The following is a 7,190-nucleotide window of genomic DNA, read 5'->3' as shown; positions in this document are numbered from 1 at the left end:
CACAGGTTGTAGATCAGGTAGGGCTCTGCTGCCGCGCCCTGACACAGCCTTTGTCAACACTGGCACCCGCGGCGGCTGTGGCATGTGCCCAGGCAAGCCTGGCAATTATGGTGAGGCTTCGGGTAGGCCGAGCAGCCCGGACTCTAAGGATGGCGAGGCCAAGCCCAGCTGTGGTGGGCATGCTGATGGGTTTGAGAGTCCCACCTTCTGCGAGGATGTTGGCTGACCCACGCCTCTCTAGTGAGAACTTCTTGGAGGCCTGACCAGGCCTCAGCCAGAGAGCAACAATCAGGCAGCGCTGTGTACCCCAGAGCCGCTTCTTAGTATTGCCCGAAAGGCGGGGTCCGCCCTAAGCGCCCAGATCCCGGGCGAACCAGAGCAGATCGGGGGATAGCAGCAGCCTTGGTCTCCCGGCCCGGGTCCAACCCAGACTGTTGTCTGGAGGAGGCGCACAAGCTTAGTTCACCTGGAGCCTCGCTCAGTGTGGCGCTGAGCGCGCACTCAGATTCAGGCGAATGGCCTCTGTTCCTGGGATAACTAGCTTCTGCTGTATTATTATTACTCTCTCAGGCGAAGTGCTGCCAGCAACAACTGCAGATTGTTAAATTTCAGAGGAGCAAGGTCAAAGAAAAGCACTGAGGACTGCGCTTCATCATGAAGCCAGGCTTCGTCAGGAACTCGAAACCAGACAACCTCGCATTCTGAGGCCAGACCTAGGTTTCCCTAGGTCTGTGTCAGGTGTCTGAAGAAGCCTTTGAAACGCTCTCCATAAAGTGTCCTGTATCATTCCGTCCTTGCGTGAGCAGGAGCCTCAGCTCTACGGTTTTTGTTTTGTTTTGTTTTGTTTGTTTTTTGTTTGTTTGTTTTTTGGACACTTTCTAGCTGGCTCCCCGGCAGCCTTGTGGAAACCTTGAGTGTTGAGTTACTCACTCCTGTTCGGTTGGCCATTTTTGATTCTTTACTATCCCCTTTGGTGCCTTCTTATCTTCAGGTATTCTGAAAGTCTTTCTCTAATAAACACAGGGAAACAAAAGAAAATTGTCGTTTAACATGTTTTTCAAAAGTTCCCAGCAGCAATTCCTACTGCTGACTTGAGGAAATATACAAACTAGCTATAAACCAAGATATCTCGTAGAGCTCTGTCAGTTTGTTTATAAATATATATCTTAAGAGCCCCAAATTTCCGGAAAAACAATCGGTGTCTTTTAAATGAAAGACATATGATGCAAGTTTTAGGGTACTAGTATGCCAATAAAGGTCCAACTCAGAGAGGAAACTAAAGGGTAGCTGAGGACAAGAGCTGTCTAGTAAACCCCTTTCTACCCCATTACCCAAATGCACTTTGATGGTAGTGATTGGAGGGATGGGGTGTAATGTGTCACCAAACCCACATAATATTCCTGGAGCTTCCTGGAAACGCAAATATACTGCACGGAATCCCGTGTGTTTTGTGACATGTAACCACATGTGCCCATAACATAGGGAACAGCTAATGGCAAACTCCCATAACGAATGTTTTAATCTGCAGTTTTTGGCAAGAAGCTGGGTATTTGGTTGCCAACAGCTGCATTACATGAATTTTGCGAGGTTGAGATGGTGTTTATGGTTATGACACAGCTCTAGAGATAGGGGCATTACCAATACATTGAAAATAATACTAATTAAAACAATAATAATTCAATAATTTCTAAAAGTCACAAGAAGGGAGAAGAAATTAGATTGAAGGCTGTTTCACTTTCCCTGCTATCTACCTGGGCTTTCTCTACCGATGCTCTGAGGATAACCTTCTTGGAAATTGACCATAGCACTTTGATAAATGTTTTCAGCCTTCCAGATCCAGCTTTGCTCCTACAGTATGCTTTAAAAAACCCTCCTCGATTCCAACAAGTCAGCTTGGCCCAGGCCCCAGGGGCAAGTGTTCTGAGGGGTAATCAGCTGGATATATATCTATATATATAATATAGATATAGATATATGTATATATGGGTTTATTGTCAGGTTCTAGTTGGGGATTTATCTTCTGAGGGCTCAGCCTATCAACCCCAGGTGTCAGTTCTCTTTGCCCACCAATTTTGCCTTTGAGAGTATTGTTCATCTCTTTCCATATTCAGGATATAAACCCAGGATTCAGCCCTCCTTCTTTGATGTCAGTCAAGACATCTAACTAGAATAAGCTGCTGTGCATCCTTTTCTGATTTGCTTTCTTCAGATCTCAGCTTTCCTGATGGGCACCAAGGCTTGCAGGAAGTGGTGGGATGAGAGAGGGGGTAGGAGAGTAACAGAGGTGGGGAGTAATTGATTTCTTTTCAAGCCTAAAAAAATGTAAGACATCCTAGGATTCCAGCACTTTTGGATCTTCACTGTGTGGTGATGCTTCTCCACTTCTTCTTGATGGGGATGAGGAGTAGTGAGTGCCTGCTGGTGAGGTGTGGGGTTGGGATCGGAAGAAATAATGAGGGTTAACAAGACTATTACAGATTCAAGTCTCAGCCTCTCAGAAAAACTTTCTCCTCTAGTAATTGAGATGTGTTGGAGCAAACTAGATAATTCCTCTGGCACCAAGGGATCCTAACAGAGGGGGAGAAAGCTATTTTGTGAAGATAAAAATGACTGATGCTACCATTTGAAGTGACATCTAACATTATTCCTTGCCCAAATAGTGATTTGGGATATTTTATAAAAGCTTTCTTTAATTCCCATTTAGAGCCTAGAATTAAAATAACGGAAGAAGTTAAAATCATTAGAAAGTCCATTGAAATGACTATTTGACACTCCCTCACCCCCAAAGTAGTGCTTTATTAGAAAGTAAAATTCAGATAAAGGATTCTCAGATTAAGGCTCATTTAAAAAGAAAAAAAGAAGAAGAAAAAAAAACCTCACAAACTAAAAGCAGCTTTTAAAGCTCCTCTTCCCTTTATGAATATGTTTTGGGAAATGAAAAATATATATGTATGCATCATTAAAGAGGTGGTAGAAGAAATGCATAGACTGCTCCAGTTTCTTCTGATTTCAACTTATTGAGAGAAACGTCACACTTACATACTAATAGTGAGAATGTCAAGCTAGAATTGCTAAGATTCTTAGCACTTCCTTTTTGCAGTGAGAGTTTGAGGTTTATTGTAAGTAGAGCAAGGGAAAAAATGCGTGCTGAATCAGGCGAACTATGCCAAATGTAAAAAAGCAATGGTCTGAAGAGGGGAGGAGCTGGTGAAGAGAAACTTTCATGAAAAGTTTCTAAAATAATTGAATGTCATGTAGCATGGCAAGATGCCAGGCGACCTCGTGTTTGTGTGTGCTGTGCTGCTGTTTTCCTTCCCTGGCTTCGTCTTCTGCCTTCCCACAGATCTGCAGACATAACAGATACTGAAATATATTTTGCACCAAAGCAGCTCAAGAGGTTTTCATCAAAATAAAAATATGCTCACACACAAGGATATATTTAGGATTTTATTTAAAATATATGCCCAATCCACCATCATCTGTTCCAAAAAACACACCTACAGACCAAAGTGTAATTTTGTGACATTTTTGAAGTTTCTGCCTTTAAAAAAACAATTACACAGATGTTAATCGATCTTGTAAATCTTTAAACTATGCTGCTGCGAACCTGTCCAGTATAATGAATTAAGTTTTTACACTGATTGTAATAATAGTATTAAATGTTTTGGTGTTTCAGAAACTTGTTTTTTTTCAAAAAGTGGTGCTTGTTTCTGAGTATCAATGTGTTTTAATAATAGTTTTTCACAAAGTTGTCTTTTTCTTAAAAGAGAGAGAAATAAAATTCCGTTCTCCTAAAGGACCCAATTTAAATGTAAAAATACAGTATGACTCTTTGCCCTTGGTGTAATTATCTTGATTTATCTAGCGTATGTGTATACATTACTATAGATATTGTTTGCTTTTACTATAAAAACGTATTTTATTCCAAACTTTAAAAATAATTCATCTGCAATAATCTAGTCACCTTTATTTGTTTCTATGGCTGTCATTGTTCCAGGAAGTTCTGAATATAATAAAGACCATTAAAGTTAGACTTCCTCTATGACGCATATAAGTAAGCTAAACTGTATTTAATTCATAGACTGGAATTTCACTAGCAAATTATTAATCATATCTGTAACACGTTTTTCCACTATTTTATTTGATAAGTGAATTGTTAAAATTCTATTCGATATATTTAAATGCAATTTTTCATGCTGAGTTACTAGATATGTCTGAAAGACAGGGCTGCTTATTTTCAAAAGATGTGCGTGCATAGTCACACCTTGAGCTTTCCCATTTCAGGGAAAGACTTCCTTAAAGAAAAATCTCAGTATAGATAACTGAGAGAAAATGACGGATGTTTCTCCTTTAGACTGGAATTATACAAGGTAAGTGTGAAGTCCGTGCTCATTAATCAAACCCAGCAGAGTATAGCCAATATACAAAATCAAAGCGCGTCCAACAGAGAAGTAGATTGGCTTCCCCTGAGTTCCCCCACCTACTGTGCCCCCTCCATACCCACTGATACCCTTTATCTCGGGACAAGGGGCCAGGGTTTGCACGCCAAGGTGGTGAGCTTAGAATGAATCTCATTGTGGGCATGAAAACTTCTTGAAATCTAGCGTATCTTCTTTCCCATGGTGTTTTATAAATTCAACAGAAAGGAAAAAACACACATTTATCACATCAAGGATTATTGCAGAGAAAGAAAGAGGGAAGAGAGAGCGCCAGCTCTTTATTTTGAAAATCATCAAATAACTTTACAGAGAGGTGAGGATTAATATGCACTACTTTTTTCCTCCCAACTTATCTTGCCTATCCCGAGCAACAAAGATTCCTGATGTGAATTTTGATGAGTTTTAACATCCTAGTTTCGCAACAAAAAGCTCTCTGTGGCTCCCAGACGGAAAGCCGAGCTTGTGGGACGCCCCTCCTGGGGGTGCTGGACCGAGGGCTGCAAGCGGCGTCCCTGCTTGTGCTGAACCACTTCCCAAAGCCTGAGCCCTCACCCGGCTACGGCTGTAGATGAACATCTTGCTAGTCCTTTCTGATCAAGACCTGTGGACAGGTTAGGTTGTGTGCGCTGCAAATTTTTGGAGGCAAACTGGGGCGCCCCATTGCTTGGATGGACCGCCACTTGGTGCGCACCTCGGTGAAGGACCACCCTCCTGGCTCTCGGCCTGGGGGAGTCCTGAGCGACTGCAGCGCGGGATGTCTGGAATGAGGGCCGGGTCTCCACTTCTACGCAGTGGGCGAAGTCCCTTACCATCGGAACCGCTCTGTGGTTAAGCGCTTATAGGTGGAGGAGTCTCTATTCTGAGCAAAGAGAATGAAGTTTCGCTTCTCATGCAAATTTAAAAGAGCCTCAACGAAGAATATGGAAAGGAGTTAGTGGTTAACCTATTTGCTACTAATATTTCATCAGTGGTGCTTTCCCCCCTTTAAAGTTTAACTCTTGGAAAAACAACGTGTTTTAAGCTTTCCATCCAAATATTGATGTTGGCAAATAGATCATCTAGCAGTCCCTTGGTAAGGACAGTGCCCTTTCTGTTTCACATGTTGACAATCAGAATTAATCCATATCGCAAAATGCGGCAGATTTCGAGGAGTTAAGTCAAGAGACAGTAGCTCTCTGACAGTAGAAAGAGCACGTCTGCACGCACACACACACACACACACACACAGACGTGGTGGGACGGACGGGAGTGGGGGGGGAGAACGCGTGAAAGTAGCTCACATCCCACTCTTAACTACCTGTCCTCAACAAGTATTGATCCACTCCATCGCTAAGGAATGCCAGGTTTCAGCCTGACTGAAATGCCAGTATGTTCAATGCCAAGCCACGGTAATGTCTCTTCTTAAGATCTTGTCCCACAGTAAAAATTTCTTAACCTTTCCTGGATTTTTTACGTCCTTTTTATGAAACGAAGCTGATGCATTACCTCTAGCAGGGTGGAGCCCAGGGCATCAGAAAACGTCTGTTGAGAAGCCTCAGAGACCTCATGGAGTTACATCATCTTTCAGTTCTGAACATCAGATGCCCCCAAATGGACCTCCTTATAAAATCCTAAAACAATTAAACACTTTCTCACCTTCACACTTGCTCTCTCAGTTCACAAAGCTTCATGAACAAACAATTAATTAATACAGTTCAAATATAAGCAATTAAAATGTTTACTGCCATTCTACTAAATAGTTTAAGTCACAAAAAGAAAAAAAAAACCTTTAAATAAAACATTTATTTCCATTTCTTTGTGAGGTTTCAAACACTTTTTTGCAGTATTAAAATTACTATAAACTAAATATGTAAAAAGGACTTTAATTTTAAAAAGAACTTGTTTTAAGGAAATCTCTTTAATGCAGTTACTTACAGGGAGACCAGATAATTCCAATAAAATTCATTTCTGGTTCTTATTGAATTTTTTAATTTTACATTGTATTTGATTCACATATGCTACTTTTGGGTTGAGATATACACTCCTTTGCCTCATTAGCAATTTTTGCTCAATAAATGAATTCAATTCAGTTCAATTCAATTAAGCAAAATCTAAATAATTGATTACTCTGTTTTAAGTAGAAATGCCCTTTAATCTTGTATTCTTTCTTATGTTAATAAAACTGAATATTTGGCTTAAAATTTAAAAAGAGATATAAATCTTGGCAAAATGAATTAAATAAGCTTTACTAAAGTAATTTTTTAATGAAGTAAAGTAAATCTATATGTGCTGTTTCATTTAAGGCATATTAGCTTCTCTGGGCATCTCTACTGGATCATAGTTGAGGCAAACCATATAGGATATAAAAGTGTCTCTATAGTACATTATGTAACTTTTTAGTTCTACAGGTAAACGCCATGGAATCCTGTAAATCACTTTAAAAAAATTTTCTTCAGGTAGCATCTATTAAAGGTGTACTTGTATTCAATATTTTCACCAAAAACTTAAATATAGATATTTTATACTTACTATGTTTTACAAATTATGCATTCCTAGGATGGCCAGCTAAATCTTTAGACTACCACAACAATTGGGATGCAGATATTTTAGGCAAAGGTAGAATGATAGAATTAAATTAATGGACACAAACTCAAAATTGCAAATTAAAGTTTAAAAATATAAAGAAGAGAAACAAATCTTATAGGGGTTCAAGTTTTGAGACTACAGCAAGAGGATACTTTTGAGTCTATAGCATGACTTAGTTGCTAAGGA

This window comes from Cebus imitator, unplaced genomic scaffold (genome assembly GCF_001604975.1).
Source record: "Cebus imitator isolate Cc_AM_T3 unplaced genomic scaffold, Cebus_imitator-1.0 Scaffold362, whole genome shotgun sequence".
Lineage (NCBI taxonomy): Eukaryota > Metazoa > Chordata > Mammalia > Primates > Cebidae > Cebus > Cebus imitator.
Note: the sequence above shows the minus strand (reverse complement) of the source record.